The sequence below is a fragment of the Accipiter gentilis genome, chromosome 14 (genome assembly GCF_929443795.1).
Source record: "Accipiter gentilis chromosome 14, bAccGen1.1, whole genome shotgun sequence".
In the NCBI taxonomy this organism is placed as follows: Eukaryota; Metazoa; Chordata; class Aves; order Accipitriformes; family Accipitridae; genus Astur; species Astur gentilis.
In genome coordinates, this window is record NC_064893.1 from 31,861,984 (window position 1) to 31,884,037 (window position 22,054).

Below are 22,054 nucleotides of genomic sequence, written 5' to 3' on the forward strand. Positions count from 1 at the left end.
CGCAGAGAAATATTTTTTAAATTTGCCTAAATGGATTTAAAGTAACACATGGGGAAAACTGCTCATAGAGAGCCAGTGATAGCCTTATCAAAGCCAGCCTCCTCCTCCCCCCTTCCCATTCAAGTTTAATTTGGCTTTTATAACAAAGAGCCAGAATTCTCCTATTGCTCCCTCACACACCTGAGGCCAACAAGCTCCGTGTTGCAGCCAGAGATACGCAGGCTCGGACCCTCGTGTACCCTCAACATCCCACGGTGTGACTCTTTGTAGACCTGGCTTTGTAGGACCAGCACTACCACCTCCAAAAACTGCGGCTCCCCAAATCCTGCTCCAGCATCAGATGCTCCCTCCCCACCTCCTCCTCCTGCCCTCGTAAAAACACAGATAAGCAGAGCTGGGGGTTGCAAGAACCGGTTAATATTAGCAATGTGCTTGGCAGAGGCAGAGCGCTAGGTGAGCACCAGATACTAGGAATATTACCTTTTGTAATCATTGCTTTATTAACATACAACAATCTTATTAGATCTAATCTAAGTGCTTATTTGGCAGGTTCAATAGAAAAGCCTTAATTGAGCTTGTTTTAAATATAGCAACAACTGCTTACTCTGCTTTCCAAGAAGGTGTGAGCCTTCCTGGTGACACCTGCTTGCAGCTGACAGCTTGTTAGTGAAGAAGGATGGTTTTTAAGGCTGGATTTTTGCTGGTTTGGGGTTTTCTCAGGGCTCGGTTTATTTGGGGATACAGGAAAAGTCGGTAACATCAGTCACCCAAGGAGGGCTTTCTCCACCGCCCAAGTGGGTCCATCCATCCATCTGAGATGGTGCCTCACTACCGAGAGGCCAAAATGGGACGGGAAGTGCCATTTGCGTCGTGAGCAACCCAGTTCTATGCTTAATTAAAGCTTCCTAATCTGCTGGCAGTGAATCTGCCGGGAGGTTTGACAGCCTTGGCTGGACCTCTTTCATCAGCCACAGCTGCAGCAGTAAATGAGCGGCTCTGTTGAGCCCCCAGGAGCTGCCTGGGCTCCCGGTGGGGATGAATGCCTCGCTTGTCTCCTCCAAAGGCACCACGGCTTCACCTGGCGTACGAGGGGCTTCTTCCGACCAGCCGGCGCCTTGGAGAAAAGGCCTATTTTAACAGGCCTGGGACTGACCTAAATATCAAGATCTGAGCCATCCTTGAAGGATGGGACCGGAGAGGAAGGCAAGGATTTAAATAGCTGAACTCAAAGCCAAATCTTGACAGCTGGAAGCCCTCTCTGCCTGGATTCACCATGCAGAAGGTTTGGCTGTAGCGAGGAGACAGAGATTTCCAAGTCCTGCCCATCTCTTTGGGTACCAGAAAGGCTCCATCCCCCCCAGGACCACCTGGTCCATAAGGGCTGGAGCAGGACGTGGCCCTCGCCCTGTGGCCAACACGTGGGATGGGAGGTCACCGTACCGAAAAATTACACGCTTGTGGAGGACCGAGGGCTTTCTGCTCACCTTGATGTGTGTGCCGTGCAGGCCGGTGGCTCCCTCGCAGCTGCTGATCTTCTCTCCGCAGGTCCACCTCTGATTCAGCAGCTCACCCCGAAACTCATTTTCTGGGGAGAGGAAGAAGAACACGGGGTTAGGACGCGGAGTCAGCCCAGCACCCCATCAGCAGCATCAACCGGAGGTGAAAATGCAGTATTTATTCCCTACCTGCTTTCTTTAATGGCCACACAAATCCTGCCTGAGGATGGCCATGCCCCGAGCAGGACCCCAGAATGGCACGCCAAGGCCAAGAGCCCCAACCATGAAGAATTCGTGTGTGCACCCTCCGCCTACCCTGAACACCACAACGCTGCTCAGCTTGGTCCTCACTTGGAAAACACGGTATTAACAGTGAGTGTCACTGGTGGACTGGGCAAGGCAGCTGCCAGCACCGGCCCGGGAGCCTCACGGCGCCTGTGGCAGCTGGCAAACGGCTTCTCCCTTACACCCTCTTCTTTTTCCAGAGATAAAGTTAATATTTATTCTTTCACAAAAAATTTCACGTGTATAGCAGTAGATGGAACCCCTTAGCTGGGCATCACTGAGAGCCGAGTGGGGTCCCCACGCAGGTTTCTGTGACAGCTCTCGGCGACACCAGCGTTTTGGGAGTGGGTCATAGCAGCGATACGCGGTGAAGGTGCAAAACAAGGGTCTGGAAGTTAAAGCTCCCAGACACAGAGCTGCTTTGGGAGCAAGGGAGAGCAGGCAGAGAGGAACCTCCATCTGAAGAGAAAGATTACGGGAAATACAACCTTTCCAAGCAGATTCTTGGCACTCTCCCTTCATCTAGTACAACTTCAAACATCTCCAGGGAGCCAGCACCGGCCCTGCCACACACGGATGGATCTGCAGCAACCGGACCAGCGCGGAGGAGCTGCCGTGGCACAAGAACTGCGCGGCACAGCTTCCCCTCCGGTGCGGTTATTGCTCACGGTGATGAGATCGAGAGCGTTTGCCCCCAGAGTCCGGCCTTCGGGCTCCCAGCGTCACAGCTCACCTTGGCAAATTGTTGTCGCTGTGGGCACCGGTGCCGCGAGCCTTCCCCTCGCATCTTTAATTGCGGCTCCCTCTGGCATTGAGTACTGAATAATTTACTGCCTGTTCTCTGAGTCTTGCTCCATTCATCTTCTACCACTGATGCAAAGGAAAAAGGAGAGCATCCCCCAGAAGGAGGCACGTGAGGAGTTACGCACGCACCGGCACGCTCATTCATCTCTGGCTGCTAATAGCCTGGGGAAGAGCTCAGGGCAGAGGCTTCGTTTCCTCTGCCAAAAGTGCTCCCATGCTTCCTTGACTTGATGTTTCTATTATTGGGGTGATTGCAAAGACAGGGAGAGCAGAGAGAAGGCTCACACACGTAAAGGAAACCTGTGGAAGGTGGGTGTTTCCAGCAATGGATAACTTGCCGAGCGTGTAGGACAGTAACCGAGCAACTTTGGATCCGCTGTGCCACAAAGCAGCTTTTAAGAGAACGTGCAGAAAATAGCTAGGGCATTTATTCCTCCCCTGCCTGGGTCTGTTCTCTATCTACAAGATATTAAGGAACAACCAGTATGCACCACAGTGCTCTTGCAAGAATAAGTACATTGAAAGACTGGGATAATTCGATCCTGTGGTGATGTGCAATCCGAGTTAGTCCCTAAGACAGATGACCATGAAAGTCACCTTCATGTATTTGTCCTAAAACAGAGCTGTTCTGAAGCCAGGAGGGCAGCTGGAGGGACTTTTCTAGGTCTCACAGGAGAAACATCTGTGTTGGAGACTCCACTCCAAACCCTGCCTGAAACACTGTGTTCCAGCCTGGACCCCCAGGAAAGGCACAGGGCTTGGAAACAAAATCCAAGAGTTGCTGAAACATTATTCTGCTTTGGAGAAGCTCCGAGGAAAGGGAGCAGGGAAGCACAGATGGCCAGGCAGATGATGAAAACCAAGCAAAATGTGGGAAAGAAGCTAGGAAGGAACAGAAGAAAGGAGAAGAAAGGGCAAAAAACCCCCATCAAATAAGAAGAAATAAAGATGTTTCTATAGCACATTCATAGGACAGTACAGCCTGCCTGCTTATCTGAAGCATTTCCCTGAGCATCCTTCTCCCAAGCAGCGTGTTTTAAAGCAGGAGCATCCTCTCCAGGATGCAGCGGGGGCAGGACCAAAGTGTGGGTTAAACTGTAGAAACAATGGATCCTGGATGCAAGATAACCCTAAAGATAGCTTAGAAGATTTTGGAAAGGTTGAGAGGTCATGAGATTCAACCCCAAGGAGGGAAAAATAGCAAAACACACATGCACTTATCCTCTTTGGGCCTGTTTTGCTCACGTGTGCCTAAGTCATAGGCTAAGGACGAGTTCCCAAAGCTGCCACAGTAAATCTGGCCTGAGATGCCAGCTTGTCCTTGCCATGGGCCCCGACCCAACCTCCTGTGCCTTCATCCCTGCGAGCAAGAGGAGGGGAAGGGGCTGCGTGTTGGGGCAAGGAGCCTCGGCCAGGCCGAAGGTGCATTGGCCACGTCAGCTCAGCGCCTTCCTGCCAGCTCCCAGCCCTCTGCCCAGCCCGGTTCAGATGGCCAAGGCAGCTCCATCAACACACGAATCAGATTTCCTCTACTCCGTGCTGCTTAAATGCATCTGGTCTCCAGAGAGGATCAGCTTGCACTGCTGGCTCTGCCCTTTCTACCTCGCCTCCGCACCCCGGGTTCAGCAGAAATACAGCTCGCTAGTTATGTGAAGGACACTTCTTTTAACCCCTACCTGGACCACCCAAGAGGGGATGCAGGGTATTGCCTTAAATGCAAGGGTTTTGCCCATGGGAAGCAGATCCCATAGGGAGCAGCACATTCTAGGGTCCCCTCCTGGCACCAAGGTGGGACAGCCAAAGGTCACAGCATCCACTCCCCCTTGAAAAATAACCTAGATGCTCAGCTGGTCTGATAGATGACTGCCTGACATTCACATTCCAAAGGAAATCACCAGCTTTCCCCCACCAGCTCCATCCTCAGCACCCTCCACCTGGTCAGGACTGGATCATACACTGGGGTCCCTCATTAGACAGGCTGCTTTTCCCCATCAACATTTAGGACAATCCACCACCAAAACATCTGTGTGTCCTCTTCCAAATGAGGCTCTTTCCCAAACCTTTGAATCTCTTTGTCCCCCCCTCTCCTTCAGAAATACCTGCCGAGAAAGCTCAGCTGTGAACAAAAGCATTGTGGGTTGTGCAGAATCCTGGCATGAAAAAGCAAGTTCTGTGAAACCTTTGGGTCACCATCATCGACTCCGAAAAAATGATCTGGAAACCTGGGAGGGAGACTACACGCAATCCAGAGTGTTAATCAGACTTGGGTGTGTTTTACTTTCCTTTTCCAAAGAGAGAAGAAAGCACTGATTTGCCAGAAAAAAAATGAAACCTTCCGAAGAATGGCAGAAAGTTCCCCCTGAAATAAACCCAAGAAACCTCAGAGGAAGCTTTGGAGTGCAGAAGGCAAACAGAAAATGAGGCAGGACGCTGCAGGAGGGGGCTGCCTGGGTGGCAGCCAGCTCCCACACGTGTCCTTATGGTGCCGGGGGGAGCCACCCTATCTCCAAATCTATGCAGAGGTTACATCTGCTATAGCAAAGTGATGGGGCGAGAGACAGGTTCCTCACAGAAAAGATGGAGGGTGAAGGCTTCGTTTCCTCGTAAGATGCGTCACTGCATATTTAAACTGAAAGACTAGAAGAAAAACATATCAATCTTCATTTGCTTCCCCAAGTGCGAGAAAAGAGAAAAGGAAGAGTAAGATTTTTCTTCATCTTTGTTCAGGCACATTTTTCACGGGAAAGGTGAACCCTGCGTTAACAAGGCAACGACATGCTGAGAACAGGCTGGGTCCTTCAGCGTCCCACCAGACAACGCGGACTCACTTAGAGCAAATACAGCAGCAGTGTCAGGGAGTGGAGGGTGCCCTTTGGACCCCATCTTTCATATGAATTTTTTGTAAAAAAAATCTCAAATCCAAGTTTTACTTCTTCTTTAAGCTGCAAAAGCCACCTACGGGCCCCTCCATCCCCTTTGCACTGCCTACTAACACCCATGCATTTTGCAGCTCATCACCCACACCCCCTGCTCTCCGTGGCCACCCACCACTGCCTGGAGCGCACCCATAACTGAATTTGTTTTCCCACATGGCCCCAAACCCACAGTGCAATGAGGGCTTCTCTTCCAGCATGCAGCGTGAGTCTTCTCTTTGATTTAAGGCTTCGGTCTCAGATCCGAGCCGCACCACCGAACCCCGTTGCACAGCCCCCGGGACTCAGCACAGCCCAACCCAGCCTGAAGCACGACTAATTGCCCCGCACTCCTGCCCAGCCCTTGCCAAGAAAAGACTCCTCTGAGCCGATACCCTGCACGAGTGCCTGCGAGTTCAGCCTTCACGCACGCAGGAGCGCAGCAGCTCTGCATCGGGGTGCTTTTTTCAAGGGAGATGAATTAAAACCTCCGTAGGGATTAAAATACACTGAAAAAGTAGAACCCAGCTACTATAGCAATTGTTCTCCATTCTTCTCTGATGCCAGGAGTGTTGGCTTAACCCCCGCTCAGGGCACAGAACTACTGTCTATTCAGTGCAATTATCACTGTTTACTGTGGCAGAGCTATGTTCAGTGCTTCGAATTTAGCTTCCCAAACATGCATTTAATTTAAGATCTAATACCAGATGTTAATTGTATATTGCACAGTAAACGACCGATCATTAAAACATATTAATTGAGGTTTAACAGCTGTGTAATAGATACTACATCTCATACTTATCAGCAGATATGATTTAATAATCAGTTAGGATGGGATGTACGGATAGGAGACTAGCATGGCCAGCTAGGTTGTGGGTTCTTTATTATTCATTTGCTGACCTAAAGATACCTTTTCCTTAGTGTGTTTGGAAAGGAGCTTGGTGATCACCAAGCAGATGTTTAGCTTTGATGCTCTCATCTGGGGAGCTTACCTGGACAAGCCCGAGGACTTTATAATCTCTATAAAAGGAGGAACGGGAGGGCCACGAGCAATTTCCTCCTATAAAGCTGGGGATGAGCTGCAGGGACCTGGCCACATGAGTGTGTTTGTGCCAACAGCAAAGCAGGGAACCAGTGAACCCCAGTGAATGGGGAGCAAATGGTGGGAGGTGGTTGTCCTCCCCCAGGACCCGGGCGGTCCTTTCAACGGCGTGGAAGAGCCCCAGCCACCCTGTACCTTCTAGTAGTAACTCTTTTTTAGAGCAAGTTGACAAACGTCATTACCCTTGACGAGGGATGCGTATATCCCAGACCGTATGCCCTGGGCTGGTCTCTGGGGCAGTTCACCTGAGCGCTCTGTCTCCCGCTGCTCTCGTCCTCTGTTTCCATCATCTCATTGACCCAGCACATCCCACTCTCACAGCTCCTCATCCCCGTGTCGCTCCCAGCTGTGCCCCCTCTCGACAAAGCGCAGAGCCAGACGCTGCCTTGCTGCACCGTGCGGTCGCTTGGAGACCCAACAGCTAATGGTACCAGTGAGCTGAATTCTTGATCCCATGGCCCCAACAAACACGCAATGCTGGCTTAACCCACTGCGCTACCGCACGCTGCGACATCAAAGGTGATGAAATCTGTGATGCGCACTCTGATCTTTTATTTTCCCTTTGCCCAAAGGAAAGGAAGGGGTTTGATTTCAGTAGGGTCGAGCCTTTTTAGTGCTTTCACTGCCAAACAGACGCTTGCAGCGTGGCACGCGTTGCTAACCCACTAAGCAACCGGCTCAGCACCAGCAGGGCTCAGAGGTGTTCGCTGCCAACAGCCAAGTCCAACCCTGCTCAGCTCCGTGGGTCCTGGGGCCACAGAGATGAGGAGGGGAGCACCAGGGTTTCCATCTGGCTATGCAAAGGGGAAAAGGACAGGTCATTGCTACCGTAATGCCACCGTTTCTCCATCTCCAGCCACAAGAACTTGCCACCCTCCTTCCAGCAATTCCTGCGGTGCCCAGGGGCCAGCCGGGAGCCCAAGGAGCATCCCCTGCCTCGGCTCCCTCCTCCAGCCCTGCCTGAAGCCGAGGTGACTCACGTCCTCCTTCCCAGCCCCATGCCACCTCACCTCTTGGCTCATCTTGCTTTTGACGCCATCAGCTGCCACCTCTGCCCAGGTGGCCGTGTCATCTCCCGTGGCCACCTCAGCCATGCCAGCTCACATGCTTTGCCCTGTCATACCTGGCACTTTTGCATGCTTTTGAACTTTCTTTGCTAGGTCATCGATGGGAAAAGGGAATCATCCCACAGCCCCAGGACAGGGCACAGAGCAACCGGCTTAATCACAAGAAGATTCAGATTTCCCAAACGTAAGGACATGTCGCAATAGGAAGGGAAGAAACACCAAAACCAGCTCCTTCAAGAGGCAGCAAAGCCTTCAGCGGTGGGGTTCAGCAGCGGGTTAAAGATCCGCCAGGAGCAAAGTACGGACATCACCTTGCCACGAGAGCCGGCATCCCCAGGCCCCTGCAACTGCTGTGCTGCCGTCTTTCACCCAGGGGCAGCTCTCCATCCCTGCCCAGCAGCTCTGCACACTGAGCCGTGAAGTGCTCTAGGGAAGGACCAACATTTCATCCTCTTTCTCCATATCACCCAGCGCCACAGGAGCTGAAGCCCTCAGTGCACCTAGGATGCAAAGGAAGCAAATGAGGCTACAGTCTGTCCTCATTAAGAGCAATATTCATGCTCCAGTGTTCATGGCCAGTTAATAAGACTTTTTATTAGAGTCTTTTTTCTTTTTCTACAGAGCGGCAGAAGCACACTATACAGCGCTGCAGAAGATATGAGAGAAGGTTGTTTTCTCCTTCCATCCTTGTATCACTTGCGTTCTCTTCAAGAGAGGAATAAATGCTGCATGCCCCAGTACGGCTGCTATCTGTGCGTTGTTCTTAAGTGTATTGATCAAGAAGAATAAAAAGTGAACATTGGTCAACATCCCATCTTCCCCCAGCTCCTTGGGGGAGCTGTCAAAACGCAGAGCCGCTTTGAGCATGGCGAGCAGGGCCAGCAACAAGAGGGAAAACAAAGCGATGAGGTTCTCCACCAGAGAATCCCGTTGGGGTTTCCGAGGCCCAGCGCAACAGCAGGGCCTGGAAAAGCTCTCAGCCGATGCTGACCCCCTCCAAGACAAGAGCAAGACCTGAGCCATGGGCTTCTCTGCCTCCTGCCTTCACCCTGCCAGCCACTAAGTGTTGCCCAAAGTGTGAATTTTCCTACTGCAATAGCAGGAACTTCATGTGAGCCTGCTGATTAATTCCTCTCCAAATATATCTGAGCCTGAACAAAAAAATCCAACCCAAAAAAAAAAAAAAAAAAAAATCAAGCAAGCTCCAGCTTGTCCCCCATCCTGCCAGGCTTATCCCACAGCATGGACCACTCCTGCCACCGGCCTCGTCTCCAGTGTCCGTCCTTTTGTGCACGCAGAGGGAGCCCTGCTCAGCAATGCTCATCTGCTTGTGCCCAGCACGTGTGCAAACAGGCGTGTAACGTGTCAGGCACACAGGAGAGCATCTCCGAGAAACAGGATGTTGCTTCTTTCTTCTTGCATGTTTCCCTCATTATTTTGTTCTAATTTGGCTTTCCCGGTACCTTCTCTATTCAATAAAAGCCAAATGCAAACCACGTCCCTTAATCTCCGAAACAGCAGCTCACTGCTGAGAAAATAATATAGATGTAACTTCCAGCATCACACACTTTCTTTTCCATTTATATGCAAATGCCGACCTTTCACCCAAGCTGTCTCAAAGAAGTATTTCCTTAAAAATGCAAATAGCATGTTGCAGGCAGTTACTCTGGTTGAGTCTTTCTTATATTATTATTATTATTTCTTTTAACCTTACCAGCACTGTAAAACACAACTGCTAAACTGCACCCCGGTAATAATTACTTTTCAGACCAAATCGAAAGCCTCCGTGGAGCCAATGTGTCGAAACACCAGCAGGAGAATTCAGCGCAGCGGAATTTTTAGAGATGGTTTTGGATAAGCGTATCTTGGGCCAGTGGGAAGGAAGCAGCTCCAAGACAGGTTGCTGCCGAAGGGAACGACCTGGTGGCTCAGGGTGAGGATACAAGAGCATCTTCTGTGTTTTAAAAACCTTCCCACAGCGCTGCTGACACACAGAAGCCCTCAGAAAGGGGGAAACAACCTGTGTAAGCCTGGGAAGTCTGCGTGGGCTGAGCACAGCGGGTGCAAGGAGTATGTCCACAATTACTGCTCGGGTTGGACATGGGTGTCCTTCCCCGCCTGAGGTGGTCTGGGAAGACCCTTAGGGTTGTGTGTGTGTGCGTGCATGGTGTATCTGTGCTGTACGAAGGGGCTCTGGGGCAGCGTTAGGACTCCTGGGGCTGAAGATGAGTAGCGAGAAGGGTGGTTGAGGAAGGGACCGGTGGGGAAGCGGCCAAAGTGAGATGATGGATGCAGAGGAACAAACCAGATTAGGGGATTTCAGCTCCAAGATCCCCCTGGTTCACCTCTCTGCCTCCCAGCCACTGAGAGAAGGGTAAACCTCCGGGGAAAGCAGCGTAGTACTGCTTCCATCTCCACCATGGCTGCAGTCCCAGCACCAGCAGCAGCTTGCCAGCCAGCCCTTGGCTTGCATCTCCCCCCCCATGGGGATGGGGACAGGGTCATCCCCCCCAAATCGGGAGAACAAACTCACCCTGGCAGGTTAGGCGGCAAAAGGAGACATCAGCAATTGCTGCAACCAAAGCCTCCCCTTTCTCACGGCTGCTCTACACGCGTATAGGGACGTACTCCCAGTGTGGATGGATGTCCAACAGACCGAGTTGGATGCATTGATCCAGCTCGGGTACTTGACACCCTGTGTCTGAGCCACTCCGTCATCTTTGGAAATCAAGGGAGAAGAGGAAGAGCGAGCCTGAGCGTTGTGCTTGTAGAGGGGATTACAAGGCTGCACGCTGGGGGGAAGCCAAATGTAAAAAGCAAAGGTTATAAATGAGGTTCTTCGCATCCAGAAATAGCAAGTGAGAAAAGCCAACCAGACGGCCTTCCTCAGACAGGGTAACATTTCGTTCAGCTCGGTACCCGTTTCTCAGCAGCAAATATAGATTTCCCCAGTGTGTAGGGAAAGAGTAGAAGAAACAGGTGAGAGATGAACTGATCTTTCCTCTATTGTTTTAGTCATCTATAGATTTAGCTGTCAATGACTTTAGCTTCTTCTGCGCTCCAGACCTCTGGAGATGCCCCAGTGTTGACTGTCACAGCCCAAGTGAATGTGAATCTGCTCTGGGACCTTACCCTCAGCCCCACAGGTTCTGGGAAAAAACACAGAGCTGTAAAAAAAAACCACAAAAGCTGCAAAACCCCCACATTGCTTCTGCCAAATTTGGCCCAAGCTGGGCACACAGAGGTGTTTGAGGGACACAAACCCTTTTGCCCTCAGCACAGGAATGGAGTCCACCAACAGCATTCGCTCAAGCGGATGGTTTTCTGGATGGGCTTTTCTACCACGTGCGACACCAGGTCAGGCAGAGGAGGGAGAAGCTGTCTGGAAGAGCTGGGGAAGAGGCTGGCAGTGCCTCTGACGCAAAGTTAGATGACTAAGTGGGCTACTTCCCAGCTGCCAGCTTGTCTTTATGATATTAAGCCTTTCCTCTCTGCTGCCATATAAGAAGTGAAAAGTTGACACGTAAGCGTGTGTCATACGGAGTCAGAGAGACAGAAGCAATAAGGCATAAAAGGAGGTGAGATCATCGTGCAGCAACAACTCCCCTGGGGTAAGAGGCAACGCTGCACAGTGCCCGCTGGCTCTCAGCCCCCCACCAGCATCTTTTCTCGTGGCACGGGCTTGCCACGCTCAAACCAAAGCCCATTTCCACGCCAAGCCTCCCGGACCAGGACCACGCATAGGATGCCACGCTGCCTGCCATGAAACGAGGCGATTAAGCTCACCCTTCAAATGGATTTATTAAAAAGGAGCCTCCGCCGCAGCGCACGGCTCTGCCAGCCATAATGTCACGGCCCCCCAGGATTATCACCACTGAATGGGGCGGCCACTGCGCACCACTTGCTTGAAAAGAAGGAGAATCATCAAATATGTTAAGTTTATAGCCCTGCCGGCACTGCTCTTAGCGCTCCTGCGGACCCCGTGTAATTGAAATTAAATCGAGGCGAGTGATACCTTTCTGTCCTTCCTACGGCAGCCTGCGCTCGCTTGTGAATACAAAGTGGGGACGACAAGGAGGAGGGATGGGGCAGCAGCTGGGTGCCCATGGGCAGTGCTCTCGGAGCAGCTTTCAGCCCCATTTCCAGGCACTCGCACGGGCTGAGCCCGCTGCGCCGCATCGGTTTTGTGCCGATACCGAACCGGGAGCGGGGAAAACCCAAGGTCTCCAGCGGTGAGCTTGTTCCCCAGACCCTGCAGCCAAGGATTAGCTCATATTCTGCAAGCAGGAAGTTCATCTCTCCTCCAAATCCTTCTTTTTCCCAATCCTCCCCTTTCCGATGGGGTGTCCTTGCTCTCTTCAGCAACGCTCCTTGCTTGGCAGGCAAGCGCGGCAGGGAAGCAGCCAACCTGCCAGAGCCGCTTTGCTGGCTCGGCAGCGACCGGCCTCCCCAGCAGCCAGGAAAGCCGCTCCATGACAGGAGGGAGCCGAAAGTTTCTAAGGGATGCGGGAGAGGAGCTGACAACTCCGTGTTCCTCTGAGACACTGCAGGCAAAGTTAACTGTTTAGACTGTCATTTTTTTTTAAAGCAACAATGTTGCTCCCAGGCACTTTTCCCCCCCCCCCCCCCCACTTTTTTAAATAAAAAAAAAACCAGAGCAGCTCTCTCCAGTAGGCTATTAATCCTCTCCTGTCAGTTGTGTTCTTGGAGAGCGCGTTTCTCTGGGCAAAAGCAGCGAGTTGCTCGCTGACTAATTACATCAAAATATTGAGGGCAACAAACAAACCTTTAACTCCACTTGCCAGAAGCTTACTAGATGCAAAGCTTCAAAATTCTGGAGGAGAAACGTGTGCAACAGCAGGAAAAGCTGGGACTCCAGATGTGCTCGTGGTCCCATCGGCTTTCATAGGCATGAACTTTCTCTCCTCTCTGCAGAGCTGCTCGAGTTGGGCTAACTTTGCCCAAGATAACTTTACCCAGCGTATCTCCCAGCCAAGGCTTTTGATGTCTTACAAGTACAGAATTTTGGCTTTTACCAGGGAAGGGAATTAATTTATTTCTTCTCATTCCTGTGCAGGCGCTTGGGTTTTAGGTACAGAGTAAGGACTGGACTCATGCACCAGAAGGAAGGCTCTTGCTTAGGCTTCAAGCCCCATTACAAGCAGGTTTTCAAAAGCTCTTGACTGAAATCAGGCAACTTCTCTCAAAGCCCATCTGGCACCTTCACTTACCCCAGCAGCAGCCTCCCCTTGGAACATGGCTTCGCAGACCAGACCCATCCCTGCCCCAAAACTTTCACCAGACATACAGTCAACAGGGTTTGGGGGTTGACTTCATTTCCATCCCATCACCCCACATTGCCCGTACAGCCAGAATGGGGAAAGCCAGTGCCAAACGAGGAAAGCCCAATTCTGCATTTAGGTGCTAAACCAAGCACTTTCCTCTTCTTCCAAGAGGGTTTGGATGTCCAAGAGCTGAAACAAGGGACTCAAAAGCAAGCTTTGGCCCCAACCCCATGGCTGCCAGACAGACACCACCTTCCACCCCTCCAGAGCTGCCTCTCCCAGGCTGGAGAGCACCAGGGGCAGGGAAAGACTCCGGCTCTGAAACACACGTTAACCGAAGTCAGCTGCTGGGGAGGTTTCTCTGCGCTTCGCGGGTGTTTCTACACACAGGTAATTGGGTACTCATCACAAAACTTAACAAGCCGTGCTCGGGGAGCCCGGCGACAAGCACAAGGCAGAGTTATTCAAAATCAAATTGTTGGTTTCGAGGGTTTGTTTAAAAAAAGAAATTCAAAAGTGCTCAGAGTGTCACCTACAGATTTTGCCAGCAATACCTTGGTTTTTAAATACTGTGTGCATGAAAGCTCCCCTAGAGACATCTCTTGTACCTTATAATAATATTCACTGGGGAGCCTCCTAATGCAGGGTTTGAATCCATTGCCATTGAATACACCTGACTCCTTGGCTCATGGGGAGCATTCAGGTAAACACACCCGCGAGCTGCTGCTCAGAGAGACGATTACAGTCCTCGGCATCGATCAGAAAGGTCTGATCGTGCCCATGAGGAGCAAGAGGCTTCCCCAAAACGGGCACAGACCTGGCTTGCAGCTGGCGTCCTAGGGAGAACCATGCGCTTACCAAATGGTTTCAAGTGAAGGAACGAAGAAACCCGAGTCTCTACTGCAGTTTATATTTAATTAGAGGAAAGGCAGCTTACGCAGCAGTTTCGGAAACATATTGTCTTGCAGCATATTGGATATTTGTATCTTAACAGCTCGACATCGATTTCTTTTATGTAAAGGAAGAGGGGGGGAAGAGCACTGCGTGCCCTAAGTTGTGTTAGCTCCAAAGAGACGCCTGTACCGCTTGGACTAATGTTTAGAGTAATCAAAGGCGTGAACTCATGTATTATGTATGGGAACGAGAGTTTTCAGTCTTCTGCAAAAAGGAATCTCCAGCGTTTGGTATTTTGTTAGCAGGCTGGCACCATATGGCTCTCCCCTGCTGATATTCTTTCACACCAGAACTTTATGTTCAGATGCTTTAGTTAATATTTTACCCAGCAAGCATAAACAAGATGCAAAGATTGCAGTCGACAGCAACCTTCTCTTAAACCATATACCCATGTTAATAGTGAAGGCTTCTTTCAGCAAGTATTTTACCGAACACATGCCTGGCTCTTTTTTTTTTTTTTTCTTCCCCCTGAAGGGTCCAACCTGGGCCATTTACTTTAACCGCCTCAGCATCAAACAAAACACAAGCAGCAAACCTGAGAAGGACGTTTTCACTCCCTTCTGCTCCATTTTCTGCCTGGTCCAAGGCAGCACTGCATGCGAGCAGGTGCCGCACACGTACGAGGCGTATTTGTGTACAATTTAAGGCTGCACCTCTGCTTGGTTTTTGTTTCAGACTAGATTCTATCTCGGGAAGGTGGAGTTGCCTCCTCTCCACTACTGGAACAGGGATGGAGCACCAGGCAAAACTCACAGCCCGAGGGCAAGCCTCACCCAAACTCTAACAGCCTAAACTGGCCAAGACCAACAATATGGAGCATCCAACTTGACAGGCTTTACTGCGACTTGTGTTTCCCTCCACTCTGCCCCAAGTTAGATACAGAATCACTTTGGAAAACCACAGCTTGGAGATTTGGCTCCAAATATTACATTTAGATTTCCTCCCCCCTCACCCCCCCTCCAATATTCTTATTATTCTTTAATATTCTTAAAACAAATAGGACCTAACAGATGTCTTTCAGCCTGCACTCCTATTAATGAGAATATTGTAAGAATGGAAATCAGGTCACAAATGTTTAATACTTTGTTTAAAAAGTCTTCAGCTTCTTTAAAGAGTTCCACTAATCCCAACATGACAGATGTACAAGGCAGTTTTGCTTGGGGCAGATTAAAATTCTCGCTCTGATTTGCTCTTTCATTTGGTCTGATTAAAATAACATTGCAATTTTTTTTAATGTGCTGACTTCAAAATAAAAAAGGAAAGAATAAAAAGTGACCAGTAAAGGCCAGCATGATCACAATAAAAGCAAATTTATTGTTGTTAAGATAAAAAAACAAGACAAAAGGAACTGAGGGACAGCCAGCCTATATCCAGGTTAGCATTAAAGCTCTGTGTTAAAGATAAAAGGGGGACCTTTCCAAACTATGTTTTTCCATTTGAAAGTGTTTATTAATCTATTCTCTCTGAAGCAAAAAGTTCAATGAAAGACAAAGATCAAAAGTATTTTAATTCAGGTGAAAATTATATTTTTCATCTTTTTTTTTTTTTTTTAATAAAAAAAAACCAAACCAAAATGAAAAGCAGAGTATTGCAGAGTGTATCACTTCATTATTCCGCTATAAGACTGACACTTGCTGGGAACAGCCCGGCTGGTAGGACAAGGTGATCTCAGCCAGCCTTTCCTCAACCTAACTGTGCCTGGAAATTCCCCGTTTCCCTTTCCTGACATCCTTTCACACCAGACCACCCTCCCCTGGACAAGCTTTCACAACTAACTTCATTTCCTCGCTGCTAAAAACCACACCGGGCATCCGAGTCACGTATGAACGCGTGCGTGGCAATCGATACACCAGGATGCTCTGATCGGCTGAGCAGAGGAGCGGGGAGGTGGGATGGAGCTCACAGCCCGTATCCTTTCCCCACGCTCATCCGTAAACAAGCCGGAGCCACGTGTGCCTTTACCCTCTTGGATCTGCCCAAAACCGGCCACAGTTCCCAGTGCCGGCCCCCTCCAGGGCACTGCTGGACCAGTTTCACACAGGCATTGCCGCATCAAAGGCTCCTGTAGCACGGATGGAGGCATTGCTTTAAAAAGCAGCCAGCGATGATCAAAATACAATCTCCCAAAGGGCAAACTCCTCCTTAAAGGGACCAAGATTTCACACTAAGATCGCAGGCTGTTAGTCTGAGCCCAGCAACCTTCTCTGCCTCCCCATCCCCACCTGCAAAACCACAGCAAGGCCTCACAGAAGCGTTATGGGGATGAATAACCTCAACGATAGGAAAACACTAGTTTTGTGTTGTACATTAAGCCGTTTCTCCTTAAAATTCCAGCTTACGCCTTCTGTAAGAGAGTCCACAGAAAATCCACAAAATGTTTCAACTTTTTGAGGAGTTGCTCCATTCGGGTGACTTCTAACGTTTACATTCTTTAAACATAAGCGTTCAACGCAGGTTCGTGCCTCTGAGATGTCCTCACCCCAGTGCCCACCTCCTCACCCCAGTGCCCGCCTCCAGCTATTCCCAGGGCAGAAACAACCTGCCCCCCACCACGCAAGATGCCGCAGCTCCGAGAAGCTGAGGGATGCCCTCCTGCGCTGCTGCTCGCACGCGGGGGAAGCCCAGCGAACCTGCACAGGGAAGGAGACACTTGGAAACTGCTTTTCACCTTCTGTGTCTCAGCCCTGTCCCAAAGGGCCAAGGCACCACGCAGCTGCTCCCAGCGAAGCAGCTCCCAAGTTCTGCAAGGGCAAACGCTGCGCTTTCACAAATTCCCTTCGGCGCCAGAAGGGGAAACTTGCTTCCTCCAAATATATACACACGAAGCCCTTTTCTCCTCGGTGAAAATATTTGCAGGGAGTGGGGGGGATGACAGATTTCCCTCCCATCTCTGAAGGGAGCAGAAGGGATGTCCCAGCCCTTCTCTCTGCCATTACTCATGACCCAGCTCCCAGATCCCAGAGCAGAAGTCTCATATAAATTCATTTCACTCCAGGAGCAAGGTATTTCGGGACATTTCTCCCATTCCAGAAACTTTTCACAGCATGTGCTTATCACCCCACTTCTCTATTCACGCCATGATCTCCTGTCTATGGACTAGGCGGTGGATCAAGTTTCTACTTTTCAAAGGTAACCAGCCTCAGAAGCCACACGGAATATTTTAAGATGGGAGGTTTCACACAAGCCAGCCTTAAGGATGTCAGAGACACCAGGGTACTCTCCTGATGCACCCCAGGAGACCAGCGCCAGTACCTAGAGCTGTTCTTTCTAGAAACCAGCAAAACCCAGGAGAAAGATAGAAAAAGTTGGGGGGGGGGGGGGGGGGGGGGGGGGGGAGATGGAAAGCGTGAGGTTTCCTGACAGCAACTTCTGCCCTGTCAAAACTCTAGAAATACCTGGGAACGGAGAGGATGGGTGGGAGTTAACCCCAGGCTGATAATCCCTTGCACACAGCCGCTGTAGGGCTATGTCCCAAACCCACAAATAAACCTGGAGTCTGGGGCCACCTTAGCCTCCCTCCTGGGTGTCAGCATCCTTGTCTGCACAGCCAGGGAGCAAACAGCATTTGCACAACAAATAACTCAAAGAAGGGATTTGTTGGAGGAAGAAGAGTAACACACAGTGGTGTATTCCCAGCTCTGGAAGTTTACAGCTTGAATCCTCCACCCTCAGCTGCCGCGTGCGAGAAAGAGGAACAGCTATAAAGTGACGACAGGAGATGTCCTTCGTCATTAAGGAAAGAGCTCTAGCAACTAAGCCGCACAGTTTACAGCTGTAAAAATAAGTCCTGCTGTTTACAGACTGATGGACGCACGCACAAAGCGAAGGGGAGACCGGGTCTTGCCCCCCACTTTGCCATTAAACTCTCACATCTGACTTCCCAGCGATAACGCGATGCTTCCCCCATCTCCCTCCCCTTCCCACGGCTGATATCATGTCTTCTGGGAAGCCCAGCCCAGCCGTGGCGATTTCCCCCGCACGCTCCGGCCTTTACTGTAAACCTGCCGCTTTCCCCCCCTCCTCACTCTGCTCTCAGGGGGCAGAGGGTCCCCCCAAACTTCTGAGTGGGATGCACGCCAGCACCCTTTGCGAAATAAGCACCCCCAGGTTGCAAAAGGAGGGCTCTATCCCTCACCGGATAGGGAGCTAGGGACCATTTTGCATTGCACTGACTTAATTTTTGGAGGGCGGGGGGGGCTCAGGAGTATAAATTCAGCTGCCCTCCTCAAACCCTGATGCAGAACCACGGTGGGAATTGAGGAAGGGAGAAGAGTTTATATTCCTGAGCTCCAAAAGCTGGATAATTCAGCCTGTTTAGGGTATATTGCTGATTTAAGGTGCACTGCTTCCCCCCCCTCCAAAGCCCCAGAAGAACAGCATGTCCCACCAAGAAGCCAAGTTTGGAGGCAGCACCCCAAAGCCGAGGCTGCTGCTGCGGGGGGGGGGGGGGGAGTTTAGCACTATCTGCTAAAATGGCAGCTGCTCTGACGCCGAGTTACGTCTTGCAAAGTCAGCCCTGCCCTCATCATCATCATCATCATCATCTGACTGCCAGGAACCGGGACCGCTCCGCTACCGGCTCTCCCGGGGGCTCCGCGGGATGGGAACGGGGCTGGGGGGGGGGTTGCAGAGCCTGAGCTTCCCCTGCCCACCCCAGACCCCCCAGTTTGAGGCTTTGGGTTGTTGGAAAAAGTCCTGGCCCAGCTGGGGTAGTTGCCGGCCTAATGATTTCCCCCAGCCCCCGGCTGGAAGCACCTGGGCTTGCTGTGTGCCCCCCCCCCCCCCCTTTCCCTCCCACCCCAACCCGGGGGCATTAACAGACACAGCCCAGCTCTACAAAACAAAAGCCGAGGGGGGGGGGGGGCTCGGTGTGTCCCCCCACTGCTTTGGGGACAAGGCTGAGCCCGGGGGGGGGGGGGGGGGGGGGGGGGGGCAAAGGGGGCACCGAGTAGCAGCACGGACCGGGGAGGGGGGGGGAGAAGGGGGGGGGGGGTAGGGGGTTATCGCCCACTTCCAGCCCAGGGGTTGCCCAAAAGGGGGGGGCAGGGGGACGACACCCCCATCCCAAAGCCACCAATGCCAACCTTAGAGGTGACCTTAAGCACCGTCCCGCAGTGGGACGCCCCCCCCCCCAGCCGGGCCAAACCCCCGGGGATTCCCCCCCCCACCTTGTAGGGGCTCCCGGGGGGGGGGGGGGGGGCTGCATTTTGGCTTTTCTACAGTGCGAAGTGCCCCAGCTACCCCCTCTCTCCCCCCCCCCCCCAGGGCTACTGCGGGCTGACAGCAACCCTGGGGGGGGGGGGGGGGAATTCACGGACCCTGCTCGGGGCAAAGCAGGGGAGAAGAGGGTCTGCCCGCCCTGACCCCCCCCTCGACGGGACCCCCAGGACAGTTGTCCCCCCCCTTCCCCTGGAACGGCACCCCGGGACAGACCCGGCCCCCCCACTCCGGGTTACGCAGACCCCAACTCCGCCGGGACAACAAGGAGCAGCTCCCGTCTGCTTTCTGGGAAGGAATAAACCCAACTTTTTGGAGTTTTCCTACTCTTCTCGCCTTTGGGATCCCCCAGATCCCTATACCAGTTGCAAATAAAAAAAAAAAATAAAATAAAAAAGGCAAAAAATAAGTTCTTCTTGGTCTTCCCAAGGTAGGAGAAAGAGGGAAAGGAAGGGAAGAGGGCAGGCAGGTTTGAGAGGGAAAGAGCCGAAGGGGACAAGTTGTGCCCGGGTGTCTCGGGCCGCAGCAGCAGGCGATGGTTTGTGCTTTGCAACATGCGCCTGCTCCAATCTGCGCCGCTCGGGAACAATAAACAGGATCATACAAAGAAGTGGAAAGGCGGCATCTTTGCTTCTGGTTTCTATGACAGCATCAGAGACAAACCAACTATAAACTCTAATTCCTGGATTCCTCCTCCCCCCCCCCCCCAAACCCCCTTTTGTCTGCCATTAATTAAAGTGGCCATATGGAAAAAGCTGATAATAAGAGCAGATGAGCCAACGAAAGAGAGGGAAAGGGAAAGAAAGAAAAATAATAATAATAATAATAACTAAAAGTAACGGCAAGGCGATGGCGAGGATTTAGCCTGGGCTTTTTTGCACTTGTTTTCAGCGACTGCTCGGAGCGAGGGGGCTCAACAATAGCGGAGCGGTGGGCACCGTGTGCGCTGCCCCCCCAGGTTGGGGGGAGCGGAGGGCAACCTGCCCCCCCATCAGCAGCCCAGCTCCGGGGAGGGGAGTGGGGGGGGGTGTTGCAGACCCCTGCTCCAAGGGGGGGTCGTCCCCACGACCTACCCCTTTGTGTGGGAAAGCCTCGGAGGGTGCTGAGTGTGTGTGTCCCACTTTTTGGGGGGCCGCCTTTCCGGGGAGGGTCGGTCCTACCCACCGGCAAACTGCGCCCCAAACTCAGCCTAACTCGGCAGGGTCGATCGCGGCACAAGCAATATCCTCAGGCACCAGCTCCCTTTCCTTCGCTCTTCCCCCCCCCTTCCCCAAATGACCCCCCAAGCAACAACAACGACGACGACAAAACTTTGCTAAAATTGATAAAGAGATTAGCCGAGCAAAGCCTCTTCCGAGCTAGCTAAAAATAAGAACCCGCAGATTTCTGTCGTGGTCAATGTATAGAGAGAAATCCACAAACATGGCACACACTTCCCTTGTTCCTCGCTGCTATAAATAGAGAACTCTAAAGTAGTCAATATTGGGGAAGGGGGGGGGGCGGAATAAAAAAAAAAATTAAAAAAAGGAAAAAAAAAGAGGAAAAAAAAAAAAAAAAAAAAAAAAAAGAAAAGTCTCCCAGTGGTAAGAGCGAACACCCTGCAGGCGACCCGAGCGGGCAAGCACCAGCCCTCCGCACACGCGTAACCATCGGCAAGCAAACCCACCCCCCCCCCCCCTTCCGCGCCTGGGCGCGGAGCTCCTTAAAGCCGGAGGAGTAGGAAACTGCAGACTTGGGTCGGAGTTTTTGTAGTAAGGGGGCTGGGGAGGGGGGTGGGTTTGGGGAAGGAGGGAGGGGGGGGGGGGGGTTAGAGCCCGGAGAGGGACGCGCGGAGCCCCGGGTCCCCGCACCGCGGGCGCGCACCGCCATCAGCACCTCCGAGAGCTCCGCGGGCGCGGAGGCCGCCGCCGGCGCAAACTCCTCCCGGCTCCCGGGAGCGTCTTCTGCTAACACCGCGCACGCTTCCCTCCGGATAAACATCCACCGATCTCGCGGTCCACCAACCCGGCAAGCATCCTCTTCCAGAAATAGTCAGAAAGTTTCCCCGGCTGAAGGCGATGTTGTGCTTTTTTTTTTTTTTTTTTTTTTTTTTTTAAATAAATCTCCCTTCTCGTCTTATTCAACCTCTTTTCAGTCAGAAGCATAACATGTCCACTAGAGTCTCGCAGCCAGCCAGAGAGCGAGCGAGCAAAGATGGACCTAGGAGCATGATGATCATCATAAAAATCCCCTCGGTTCTCCAGTGCAATTTTCAAAACAACAACCCAGCCTTCGTGCTCTAAAGGCGAAACGCCTGCGTCTGTTTACATCAACTGTGTGCTCCGAAAGCCTTTCCCCTCTGTCTCAATCCAAGGGAGGGGAGGAAGAAAAAAAAAAAAAAAAAAAAAAAAAAAAGAGAAGAGAAAAAAAAATAAAAGAAAAAAGCCAGCATTATCTGCCTTTGTCAGCGAAAGAACATAATATTGACTTACCTTTCCCCACAGCTATTGTCTGCCCCTTTGCAAAATGACATCACGGAAACCAATCATGAAATTTGCATGGGGGAGGTTGTGGGGGGAGAGTTCTTGGAGGGCAGCCCACTTCCCTACACCAGTAACACGCGTGTAAGACGGGTTGTTGGTTTCAATTAAATATCTGATACTCCTTAGTGTGTGAACTCTTAAGCCTGCTAAAGGCAATGTCTCATTTACTTAATGACCGCTCTCATTAATGGAAATGGCACAGAGGGGGCTTGCTGCGCCTTCCCTTTGTAAATACACTACCCATGAACCCTTGGGGTTGCAATATATCTGTTTACTCTCTGAGGTGAAATAAATTTACAGTATAGCATCAAAAAGAGAGAGAGAGAGAGAGATGGAGCTGCTGACTTGAGTGCACGGAGAGTTGGGGCTCTCCCAGCCCCGCCAGCCCCTCTCGCCTCGCACTCCCCCCC

General features: G+C 51.6%; 1 protein-coding gene across 6 annotated transcripts in view; it reads right to left on the minus strand.

Moving 5' to 3' along the window:
- The window catches only part of MYT1 (myelin transcription factor 1), a 63,386-nt gene extending 41,638 nt beyond the window's left edge, over positions 1-21,748 (minus strand). For 5 of the 6 annotated variants that reach the window (XM_049816998.1, XM_049817000.1, XM_049816999.1 and 2 more), the window contains exons 1-2: positions 21,594-21,748; positions 1,485-1,585 (exon numbers count right to left, since the gene is read on the minus strand). The gene's annotated coding sequence lies outside the window, so the exon portion shown is untranslated. Of the gene's footprint in view, positions 1-1,484; positions 1,586-20,997; positions 21,215-21,593 lie in introns of those variants that run through there. The other variant, XM_049817001.1, reaches the window with a different exon arrangement.
- Positions 21,749-22,054: the final 306 nt, after the last annotated feature.